Genomic DNA, 13,499 nt, shown 5'->3' with positions numbered 1-13,499 from the left:
TTTAATAGCGATTTTTGACACTAAATACAAAGGCCTACATTTTCCTACCTTTTTTCATTCAAAATTGTTCTTGTTATTGATTAAAATGTCATATAGCCAATAAAGGTCCATTTTCTATTATCTATAAAAAAGTTAAAATAAACAAAGAATAGAAAATATTCATATTAAACGAAAATAACACAAGAATTTTAGCATCTTTATGTTGTTGTAAAATATAGTTTAAAACCAAAATTAAAATTTTACAGAACTTTCATTTTATAACTCGTGGATTAGGATTACGGTATTATTTCTATTTGTATAGATTAATAACAGGAAATTTAAGCTAAAACCTTTTTCTTAGTATTTTCACATTTGGCATTCATAATTAACATAGCGATGTATAATCTGCCTAATCTGAGCGCCTAGATTTCCATGATGGGATTGCAGTTACACAAAGATTTTGCCTTAAAACGGAATAAAAGAATAATTAAGAGAATCGAGATTCTAGCGGATATCAAAAGAATGTAATCCGGGACAGGACCAGATAGGGCAAACACACATACAACAAAGAACAAAGATAACCAAAATATTACGTACCAAGCAACAAAAGTAAACGATCAACTCGGACTCCACTTAAAACTGGGAGCATGAACAGGTGCACCGGTAAGATAAACGTCTTCTGTTTTTCTAGAAACACCCACTCATAAAAAGTCAAGTCTGCGTAGGTATGGCAAGTTCTGGCATAACATATGTGTTGTGAAATGAAAACTCATACGCTGCTACTTTAGGGATGTTGCAGGATGTTGCAACAGATGACAGGAAAGTTTACAATACGGATTGAAAAGTCATCGCTTTTTTCATATAGTTGGTAAATAGTTTTCTTTTACCACCGATAAAGATACGTATGGGTCAATAAATGAGGCTGACTTCAGTGTCTGTAATATCCTTTATCTCAGGTTCGTTGGAGTGGATACGATGTATCAACTCCCCGAAACTAGGACTGTTTAACGATAATACGTCATCTATACAGCGGAAACTGTTTGTTTTGTTTGTTTGTTGGGGTTTAACGTCCGAGAAGCAATATTTCAGCTATATTCAGACAATGAACATGAAATGGATGATAAAATGAACATGAAATGAAAAAAAAGGATGGGTCACAAGGATAATAGGGTCGACAAATTTTGATTGCCACTGGAAAAAGGGGCATGGGTAAGGTCGGGCAATTTAGCCTCCTGTGGCGGAGCGCAAAGGTTCCTACTCCTATCGAATACCACAGCAGGGTTCTTTAACGTGCGAGGAACGTGGCATCTTTCCCAACACGGTGCACCACTATGGTTTGCGGTCAGGTTTTCCGTATTATAGCCTGACAACCCCAGCATGTAACACGCCAGGGGTACCACATTCCACCACCTGGGGCACACATCCCAGTTGCTCTGTGGGCAGAGCGCCTAGCCCCCGGCTAGGTTTCTGAGCACTATTTAGTCGCCTTTTACGACAAGCTTAGCGCTGCCGCAGGCCTATTCTTTTAACACCCGGACCTGCACGGGGCAGCGGAAACTGAGATCACAGGCTAATATGTTTCTTCCTTTGGATCAGATCAGCTATAAAGTCAGGCTCATAAGATTGAAGGAATAGATCAGCGCGTAAAGGAACACAATTTGTTCCAATTGAAATTCCGACCATTTGTTGAAAAACGCGTCAACCACATTGGACAAATATGTTGTAGATCCAAAATTTCAGTATTTTGAAAACATCTTCTTCGGTATATTTGGAGATAATTTGAAATAACTCTTTACAAAGTATTAGGAATCTCTACCAAGAACTACACATTTATATCTAGATGTAACGTCTTTTTTGACTAACAACGATGTATAATATTTTTGAGCCGGGATTTTGAGTATTGGGAATAGAAGTATAAAGAGTTGAAAAATCATAGGTTTTAATGCTATTGTATTCTGATAATAATCTTGAATTTAGGGTTTCCAGAAGATCTTTCGAATTTTTCGGGATCCATATTGAATCAATACCGCTACGGGAGTAAAAACGTTCATGGTAGGACTAAAGATCCTTCTGTACAGCTGTGAGTATAGAAGGTAAAAGTTTTGGAAGAGGTTTGGTGGTACATTTTGCAGATCCATCGTTGTTTGTATGGATTTTTGTGAAGTTTAGGAATTCAATACACAGACGGTAGATCACAATTATCATCTTTAGCAGAGAGACCAAAAGAGGATAGCACATATTTATTGTTTTCCATGGCAGTCTACATGTGTCTTATTTTTACGTAACTGTAGTCCGTTTGGTATAAATATCGTATTAAAAAAGTACATTCCTCTCCAAGTCAAATCAACCAAATCAAGAACGATAATTGTTACAAGATACCATTTTTCAAATAAAATTTCTATTTCAAATGGGAACAAATTGTGCTCCTTTACTTGCTGACCTATTCCTTCACTCTTATGAGGATGACTTTATAGCTGATCTGATCAGAAAGAAAGAATATCGTTTGGCTAGATCCTTCAATCTCAGTTTCCTCTATATAGATGACATGTTATCTTTAAACAATCCTAATTTCGGGGATTTGATACATCGCATCTACCCAAAAGAACTTGAGATAAAGAATACTTCAGACACTGTGAAGTCAGCCTCATATCTTGACCTACACTTAGAAATCGATGGTAAAGGAAAACTATTGACCAAACTTTACGACAAACGTGATGACTTTTCATTCAGAATTGTCAAATTTCCTTTCATCTGTGGCAACATCCCTTCGGCTCCTGCGTATGGAGTGTTCATATCACAACTCATACGTTATGCCAGAGCTTGCCGAAACAACGTAGACTTTTTGTATCGCGCTAGAACTCTAACAAATAGGCGTCTGGAACAGGGTTATGTTGCTACAAGATTGAAGTCATTACTACAGAAGTTTTATGGTCGTTATCATGAACTCGTGGATCGTTATGGTGTATCCATCAGCACCATGAAAACTGATTTATTCAACGAGTCATAGTTTTCCTTCCCTCGTTCGTCTACCCCGGACTTTTTGTGAGGAACTCGGCGGGTGTTTCTAGAAAAGCAGAGGACGCTTACCCTACCGGTGCACCTGGTCCATGCTCCCAGTTTTTAGTGGAGTCCGAGTTGCTCATTTACTTTTGTTACTTTGTATGTGTGATTTTGGTTGCTTTGTGTTCTTTGTTGTGTATGGCTGTTTTCCATGTCTGGTCTTTGTCCCTGGATTACATTCTTTTGATTACCGCTATAACCTTGGTTACCTTGATTACTCTTTCCACTATCTGTTCCTTGGAGAGTTTGGTAGCAGAGGTCTTATTACATATTCATTTATACGTCTACTGAGATTTACAACTGCAAGTTTGCTTTCTGTTTTAGTTAAATTGTTTTAAAACGTTGAAAACACAATGGTAGGTAAAACAAATATTTGTTACTTTGTATAGACTAATTTCGAAGAAGCCAGGATAGGTTATATATTAAAGAAAGTTTTTTGCAACTTCGATTTAACTTCAAATCAATGTTATTAAAGTCTCTCTATACGTTAAACAATTTACATGCGTTGACAATCAAAGGTTATGGATTAAACTATACGACAAACGCGATGACTTTTCATTCCGTATTGTCAATTTATCTTTCATCTGTAGCAACATCCCTTCAGCACGTGCGTATGGAGTTTTCATATCACAATTCATGCGTTATGCCAGAGCTTGCTGTATGTGCACAGACTTTTTGTATCGATCTAGACTTCTTACAATTAGGCTACTGTAAATCGGTTGTATTACTACATGATTGGAGTTATCACTAAAGAAATTTTTGGTCATCATCATGAACTCTTGGATCGTTACGGTGTATCCGTCTGCATCATGAAAACTGATTTGTTCAACGTGTCATAGTTTTTCTTTCCTCTTTCGCCTACTCTGGACTTGACTTTTTCAGAGGAAACTCGTCGGGATTTGTTTGAAAAGCAGAGGATACTTACCCTACCGGTACATCTGGTCCATGCTTCCAGTTTTTAGTGTAGTCTTAGTTGCTGATTTACTTTTTTTATTTTGTATATTTTATTTTGGTTATTTTATGTTCTTTGTAGTGTGTGTCTGTTTTCCATTTGTGATTTTTGTCCCTGGATTACGTTCTTTTGATTTCCGCTAGAATCTTGTTCCCTTCATTACTATTTGAACATTTGATAATGATAAATGTTGTTTGCATGTCATAAATTTTATAATAATCATAATAGACATGAGGTCTGTATAAGAAACAAATTCAATTTTCTAAGGAATTGATATCAATTAACAACGTTATTTAGTATCAATTAAATTTTGTTATTTGCGTAGCAGTTTTACAAATACATTTCATGACTGGGATTAAAAATGGCATCCGATTTAATTAATAAAAATATGTGTTTTCACCTAAACCTGTTCCATTAATATCCGTGTATAGTCAAACCAAATCAGACCTATTAGTTTTTTTTAAAAATTTTCCTCAATTTCCTCGAGGATGAACTTATATATATATGCTATACCCTTAATCGTGCATATGTTCTTTATGCAGGTGCACCTTTTTACAAATAGTTGTTGCATGGATGAACCTATTTCTGCAGTAAGTAATTGTATCATGACAGCTGTGACGTCCTTTTTCCCATCGTTTATTACGGACCTAGTGATTCAGGGAACCTTAAGAATTTGTGGTTAAATATTGTTTCAGTGGTTTTCGTATAGTTCATTACTGTGTACATGTAGTTGTTCTGTACTTTGTTGTTTGTATTACTGGTGTCCCCTGTCTTGTTCTGTACATGTACTTCACATAGTTTGAATGTTCGATATTTCTACAATTCTTTTCTGTAGAATTTTACTTAGCATGTGTCAGTTTGTGCCTTATTAATCCTTTCATAACGATTATACCTTTACACAAGATGCTGCATCTATTAAAATCCAAAACAAATCAGAAGTGACCTTAGTATGACGAGGAGAGTCATACTTAGGCACAACCAATAAAGGTTAACTAGTGATTATTCTTATTGAAATCAAACATGATCTGAACAGTTCCCGAGATAATTGATAAAGAAATCAATAGGTATTGTTATCAATATTAATTTAATTTGCAGTATTTCAATAAGCTTTTCATTGGTATTTGTAATGTTTCAGAATAAATAAAAAATGAACTGAAATCTTAATTTATCACGAATGAGTTCGATATTTTCAATTTGTTTCTCTCGGGAATTAAAGTTTTTCAAAGATTATCCATCCATAAATTTTCAATAGCGACATCTTTTGTGTCATATAATTTTAATGTTAAATAATGTCATAAGCTGACAAGGAAAATATGTGTTCTTTCTTAATTCATATAACTGCCTTATCATTTTATCATTAAGTTGTAATGTAATAAGTTGATACCAATTAATCATTAATCATAAGAGGCTGTCCATGTAAAAATCAGGCAGATCCTAAAAAAAGTATAAAGTTTGTTTCGAATCGACAATGGATGGCTCGGAAAATGTTTATAAGTTCTTTAATTAAACTTTGTTCAAATTAAAGAGTTCTTTTCCGTTTTAAATGAATATCAATGCTTTCTATGTAATTCATTCCTCTCCAATCGTAATTGTAAATCATAAACCAACATTCAACTTTTGAGAAATTTTTTGAAGAAAAAATTGAGAACATTGAGAAAGGATGCATTTGTAATGTGAAATAGGTGAAAACTTTTTGAAAACAAAATTTGTAATGGGAATAGATATTGTAGGACCACGAGATTGAGGACTTTAATGCAAAACAACCTGATTGTTCTTCCAAAAACTCCCCATTCAAATACATGGTCTTTTCTGTCACGTCATTACGGGATATAAAAAGATTATCGAATACGAAACTCTCTGTAAGGTCCTTTCTGAAGGTACCAAGTACCGTGAACCCCCCTCCATAAATTGAAATTATAACTTTAAAGTTGTAATGGATGACGTGGAGGATTACGCAAGAAATTGGATAAAACAAAAAACAAAAAACATTGATTCTCTGTCAGAGTGGGTAAAGGCTGTAAGGTCTTTAATTTTGAAACTTATGAAAATCGAAAATAGGTCAAAGAGTGTCTGTGCTAACTCAGTTTTCAAAGACTCGGATGTAGCAAAAACATAGTCTACTATACATGACAAATATTGTCATACCAGCAGACAAAACCAGAAACAACATTTATTTTGTCTGCAAAATGTATTATATCCGATGTTTATTATCAGAGGTAGACGTAGAAATTAACAGCAGGGGTAGGACCTATAAAGCTTCCACACTCTCCAAAGAAGAGGTAGTGGAAAATCATAGATATGTGCTATCCTCTTTTGGTCTTCCTATTATAGACAATGATTAAGATCTACCGTCTATGTACTGGATTCCTAAACTCCACAGGAATCCATACAAACAACGCTACATAGCTTAATCTGCAAAATGTACCACCAACTCTTTTACAAAAAACTTTAATTTCTATACTCACTGCTGTCAAAGAAGGTCTCCAGTCCTACCAAGTCACTTGTTACTCCCTAAGTAATATTGATTCAATTCGAAATATCTCTGGGAACCCTCTATTAAAATTATTATTAGAATACAATAGCATTAAAACCTATGATTTTTCAACTCTTTATACTGCTATTCCCCATACTCAATTAAAATCCCGACTCAAAAACATTATACATCATTGTTACTCCAAAACAGACTGTACACATATACAAATGTGTAGTTCTTGGTAAATATTCCTAATACTTGGTAAGGAGTTATTCCATATCATCTTCCAAGTAAACCAAAGAAAAAAAAATTCAAAATGCTTGAATTTTGGATCGACACCATATTTGTCCAGTGTGGTGGATGCGTTTTCCAACAAACTCTCGGCATTCCAATTGGAACAAATTGTGCTACTCTACTTGCTGATGTATTCTCTGACCTGCGTTAGGAGTTTTCATATTACAACTCATACGTTATGCCAGAGCTTGCAGTAACTACACAGACTTTTTATATCGCGCTAGACTTCTTACAATTACGCTTCTGGAACAGGGTTTTATGTTGCTACAAGGTTGAAGTCATCACTACATAAATTTTATAGTCATCGTCATGAACTCGTGGATCGTTACGGTGTATCCATCTGCACCATAAAAACTGATATGTTCGATGTGTTCGAAGTGTCATAGTTGTCCTTTCCTTTTTTGTCTGCTCCGGACATGACTTTTTATGAGCAACTTGGCGGGTGTTTCTAGAAAAGCAGAGGACCTTTACTATACCGATGTACCAGGTCCATGCTCCCAGTTTTTTTACATTGTTGCAGTCACTCTTCTGGGGCGTATAATATTTACCCTCGTATCACTTTTTATTCTGTTTGTCGCATGGGAATGTTTCATCTGTTGTATAATTCAGAGGCTTTTGTCTAAGGAAATCCCTTCATGTGACATTTTTACTTTCCCTATATTCGTTTTAAAACAGCGTATGAATGATAAAAAATATAGCCAATACATTGGGATAAGCTTTCCCGAAATAATAACTTATAACGATGGACGGCGGACTTTTATGATGATATATTTGTATTTAACAAAATCTACGATATTGATATCCAAAAAATCACAATAGAGGTTTTTGATCTTATCGATGTTTTTTGTGTATATATATAAGGGTCTGAAAAATTCCCAACGGGACTTGAACTTGTACCGTAGACGTTGTATGATATTGATTTGTTGTGACATGCATCATTAATTTGATCCTCTATCCTACATAATAACACCTAGATGAACTGTCCCGTACTATCATACATCGTGTATTAAGTTACAGCCCTAGATTAATCCTACGAGGAGGAATCACCCGGCCAGCGAAAGCTATAGTTTATATAGCCTATCTGGCCGAGTGGTCTAGGGCGATGGACTTAGTGCAGGCGGTGTTGCCATAGATGTCACAGCGGTACGAGTTCGAGTTCCTCGGAGGGAACGACAAAAATTTGCTTCGCAAATTTGACAGTTCTAACATCGTTGGGAATTTTTCAGACCCATCTACGTTATCTTCCCTGTATCAATTTGATCCAATGGAGCATTGTAGAGAATGGAGTTGTCACATTCTGAGACGTTATATATATATATATATATCACATCGTAGTCATACAATATGTACTTATCTATATTTAATATTCTTTCTCCTCCAGAGGTTAGAGATGCAATAAGAAGACGACACCTAGGGACAACTTAAAGAATCATACACACATTGAAGGAGTCGACTTATTAGAGGATATTCATTGATAGTGTCCAACATTTAAGGGATTTTGCCAATCAACTAGAATCTTTAGAGGGTTTTACTCAGAAGTTGCCTTGCATACGTGAAACTGTCGGAGAATTTACTCATACCGCAGTGAGGAACCAGGTCGTAATTAACGCGCTCTTAGCCTTATCCGTTCTTGTTGTTTCAAAAACAGGTGATTTCGAAGTAAGTTACATGTAACTGTATTATTAAGGAAATGTGTTTTTCGTTTATATACAAAAGCACTAACTCGTTAAATTTATTTTTCGTAAAATTGTTGTTGAGAAAGTGCTCCTTTCATAATCATTGACTAGCGCATCTTTGTATTTAATCATGATTATAATGTAGCCATATTGATAGGTGTGAAAAAGTAGCAAGACCTAAAATATTTTTAAAAAATACATTAAAAGGCTGAAAAAAAAAACCGCTACATAATGACACCTATATATTTTAATTAACTTCGTGGCGTAGAGCGTTCACCTCTCCTGGTGAAAATTCCCAAATATCATCAACTCATGATGTTTTTCAGATTCTTCCCATTTGTAAATCAATCTGTCACCAAACATACTATATGGGATTCTTTTTTTGATGAGTGAGCCTTTATTTGAGTTCACTACTAAAGTCACATTTGGCATTCATAATTAACATAGCGATGTATCCATCATATCTGCCTAATCTGAGCGCCTAGCTTTCCATGTTGGGATTGCAGTTAAACAATAATTAAGATTTTGCCTTAAAACGGAATAAAAGAATAATTAAGGGAAACAAGATTCTAGCGGAATCCAGGGACAAAGATCAGACATGGAAAACAGACACACACAACAAAGAACATAAAGTAACTAAAACAATACATACTAAGTAAAAAAAATAATTGAGCAACTCGGACTCCACTAAAACCTGTGAGCATGAACCAGGTGCACCGGTGGTGTGAGCGTCCTCTGTTTTTCTAGAAACATCCGCCGAGTTGCACATAAAAATTCAAGTCCAGGGTAGACGAAAATGGAAAGGAAAACTATGACACGTTGAACAAATAAGTTTTCATGGTGCAGATGGATACACCGTAACGATCCACGAGTTCATATTGACGACCATAAAACTTCTTTAGTGATGACTTCAATCTTGTAGCAACATGATCATGTTCCAGAAGCCTAATTGTAAGATGTCTAGCGCGATACAAAAAGTCTGCGTAATAACGGCAAGTTCTTGCATATGAGTTGTGATATGGATTCTCCAAACTCAGGTGCTGAAGGGATGTCGTCACAGATGAAAGGAAAGTTGACAATACGGAAAGTAAAGTCATAGCGTTTGTCGTATAGTTTGGTCTTTAGTTTACTATCGATCTCTAGAAGTAGGTCAATATATGAGGCTGGATTCACAGTGTCTGTAGTATCCTTTATCTCAAGTACTTTGGGGGTAGATGCGATGTATTAAACCCTCGAACTTGAAATTAGGATTCATTTAGTTTAACGATAAAACGTAATCTATACAGCGGAAACTGAGATTAAATGATCTTGCGAAACAATGTTCATTCTTTTGTATCAGATCAGCTATAACGTAAGCCTCGTAAGATTGAAGGAATAGGTAACTCACAAATACAGGGGCACAATTTGTTCTAAATGGAATGCCGACCGTTTTTGAACACAAACGCGTCCATCACACTGTACAAATGTGCTGTCGATAAATTCCAGCATTTGAGAACATCTTCTTCCATTTATATGTAACATGGTTTGGAATTTTTTTTACAAGGTATGAGAAATCTCTACCAAGAACTACATATTCGTATCTAAGTGTACCGTCTTTTTTGGACTACAAACAATTTATAATGTTTTTGAGTCGGGATTTTATCGGAGAATGGGAAATAAAAGTATAAAGGTAGGACTGGAGACCCTCTTCGACAGCTATGAGTATAGAAGTTAACAGATTTGAAAGAGGTTTTTTTGTGGTGCATTTTGCCTATCCAGCTATGTAGCGTTGTTTGTATGGATTCTTATGGAGTTAAGGAATCCAGTACATAGGCGGTAGACCACAATCATCGACTTCGGTAGAGACCAAAAGAGGATAGCACAGAGTTATGGTTTATGGAGAGTGTGGTAGCAGTATAGGTCTTATTACTGCTATTATTGTCTACGTCTACTTCTGATAATAAACATTGGATGTAATGCGTTTGCAGACAAAAAAATGTTCTTATGGACTTTGTCTGCTGGTCCGATAACATATTTGTCATGTATAGTAGACAATGTTTTTGCTATATCGGAGTCTTTGAAAACTGATTTAGCATTGAGTCTCATTGACCTACTTAATTTGTCACACGTTTAAAAATTAAAGACCTCAGAGTCTTTACTCACTCTGTCAGGGAATCTACTAGTATGTCTTGTTCTTGTTGTATCCATATTATCGAAATAGTCTAAAAATAAAAAAAAAATACTCGTTTTTATGCGACATACGATTCGTAAATTGGAAGTATAAGGGTGTCTAAATTCATATTACAGGTCATGAGGGGGTTTTGCACGAGGAAAAAAGTATCCGCCCGCAAATCTGTTTTTAACTTTACCGCAGTTGTTATGAACTTTTTGTTATTTGAATAGAAGCTGAATATCTATTTTTGGAGGATGAATACCCTTAATAAAAAGAACATATTTTTATTTTTGTTTTGATAATATCAAGAATATCTCTATTATTGTTTTAGTCATTAGATGACCATGAAGTTCAAACAGTTGCCCGAGAGGTGATCCCTAAACTGAATACGTCATCACTTAAACCAGAGGATACAAGAAAAGCCCACGTGATCATCAATAAACACACATACAAGGAAAGCCCACGTGATCATCAATAAACACACATACAAGGAAACTCCAACGTAATAGCGGCTACAATTCATGACTGGGTATTTCCTTATTGTAATAGTTGAATGGAATTAGTAGTAAACATATATAATTTTAGAAAAAAAGGTAGAATTGATTTCACATCTGTTTTGTCGCCTATGACGTCAGTGTAAATAAAAAATAGCACGGTGCTTTTTGTTGATTATAGCATAATGCTTATGCGTGTACACCCCTGATCTTAGAACAGAAGAGGTGATTCCTGAGAAACTTTGTATGGAGACATTAATGTGATTAAAGGCTTATCCCGTTTTTATCATTGAAGAGAACGCACAATTTGATAAAATAGATTTTTGATAAAAATAAACTAAGCATTTTGAATTGTAAAAATAAATTTATTAACAGTACCTTTAAGAAAATGCATATTTTTTAGCGAAATATTGCAGTACTAAAGTTTATGGCTTTGTCAGTTTTAATATTGCAGAAGGACACGCAATGTGGCTGTTGGATTCAATGATAGACTTTTGATAGGAACAAACGCCGATTTTTATAAAAAAATGTCCAACAGGAAAAATGCGTATTTTATCGAAACATTGTAGTACCTTAAATTTACAGAAAATTCAGAATAAAATCAAGTATGCCACGCAGAAGTTCACAAGACATAGTTTAGCAAAGGAACACTTTATCATCAAACTGGAATTAAAATTTATATCTAAAATCAATTTAAAATGTTAAAAATGCTGTGTTTGAGGAATTTTTCAGAATTTTTTTCGATTTATTATAAAATTTGTGTGATACAGTTCTTTGAACATTAAATAGTAGTTATTAACGAGAGACTCTGAAAGCTGCAAATCTTTCACTTTTTTGATGCTTTAATTTATTTCTGTTCATTAAGTTATTTGTTTGTTAGATATTGGGAAAAATAATATTTTATTCATTTCATTTATTATGTCAGTTATTTTTATTAAAAAAAGTAGAACAACTCCCTGTAGAATGTAAATTAAAACATTGAATTCTTTTCCCTGAATGTTTGTTATATTTTAGGTGTCTAAGGTAAGTTCGACAATGTTAAAAGAATCATCTAATGAACAAAAGGACAGCTCTGATCAGCAGGGATGGTCTTATTACATGTACCTACCATTGTACTGCATACTAATTCTGAGTTCGGTTAATGATGAACAAGCTAAATGAGGAGCTTTGTTTCCTGAAGTATGTTGGTTTTACAATAATTTAGGATTTCGATAATAAGTAACAATCTTTTATATCAAGAACAATGTCATTTTCAATACCTTGATTTAATGATATAATTGACTTTGGGAATTTCTAATAGCAAATTAATAAGCGTACATATCATGCACATATTGAAACATCATTTTATCAATGTCATCTTTCTCAAGATTCCTGACACAATTATTTGTAAAATACAATTAGAAATAAATGTGATATGTTGAAAAAAAGTAATTTATAACTACGATTACTTATGTATAATTATTAGAAAAGTTGTTAAATACTCTGGCTTAATCTATACGTTTTATATTTTCCCAATGACTAAATTCTTCTTTTGTGTATTTAGTAATATACACTATATGTCACAAGATCATACTAAATCCATATTTTATAGATAATTAGATCATATTTATTGGATAAATGTAGATTATTTTATAACTTTGTATTTGTATACTTACCTCATATAAAAGCGCCCTTTCTAGAAAAAAAAATAACTTAAAACGTATGAAATCTATGCGCGTTATCCATATACATTTTACAAAGTTACCTTAAACGCTAGTATTAAGTTTCGAGGACGTACTGAATTCGACCTATAAATGGCAAATAGGCACACCTGTAACAATTTGAGGACGTTTTTTTTTTTTCTTCAAACATGCCATTCCTAAATATAATGATGCCTGTTAATGAATTCCTGGAAAACCTTTTGTTTGTGGAGTACCAATTTTCGTGCTTTTTGAAGTCCACACATCTATGTATAAAATTTCTCTTGAAAACACGGGCCTTTACTTAAATCCACATATCAAAACACCCACGAACTAAAGACAATTTGACAAACTACGAATATTGATTGATATCAATGTATTAAAGTACCTTCACATTAATATGTGCATCTTATCGATGTTGAACTTTTAAGAGGCTGTCCATGTACATATGATATAGTTAGCACAGGGTAAATTTTATCCCGCTGAATATTTTGTTCCATTGTAATGTTTATAACATATGTATGTCAAAAAGTAAAAAGATCTTTTTAAAGCGACAATGTATGGCTCGAACATGATTTTAAAGTTCCCTAACCAAGCAACAAAATTTTGCACAAATTAAAGAGTTTTCTCCCTTTTTCAATGAAATTCAATGGTTTCTATTTAGTTATTTTCTCTTTAACCGGTGCAGTTAATCAAAAACCAACATTCAACTCTGAGAAAGGAATCATTTCTGATATAAA

This window comes from Perna viridis, chromosome 3, assembly GCF_037379345.1.
Source record: "Perna viridis isolate PV_CMFRI_1.1 ecotype Kerala chromosome 3, ASM3737934v1, whole genome shotgun sequence".
Taxonomy (NCBI): domain Eukaryota; kingdom Metazoa; phylum Mollusca; class Bivalvia; order Mytilida; family Mytilidae; genus Perna; species Perna viridis.
This window is presented reverse-complemented; position numbering follows the sequence as displayed.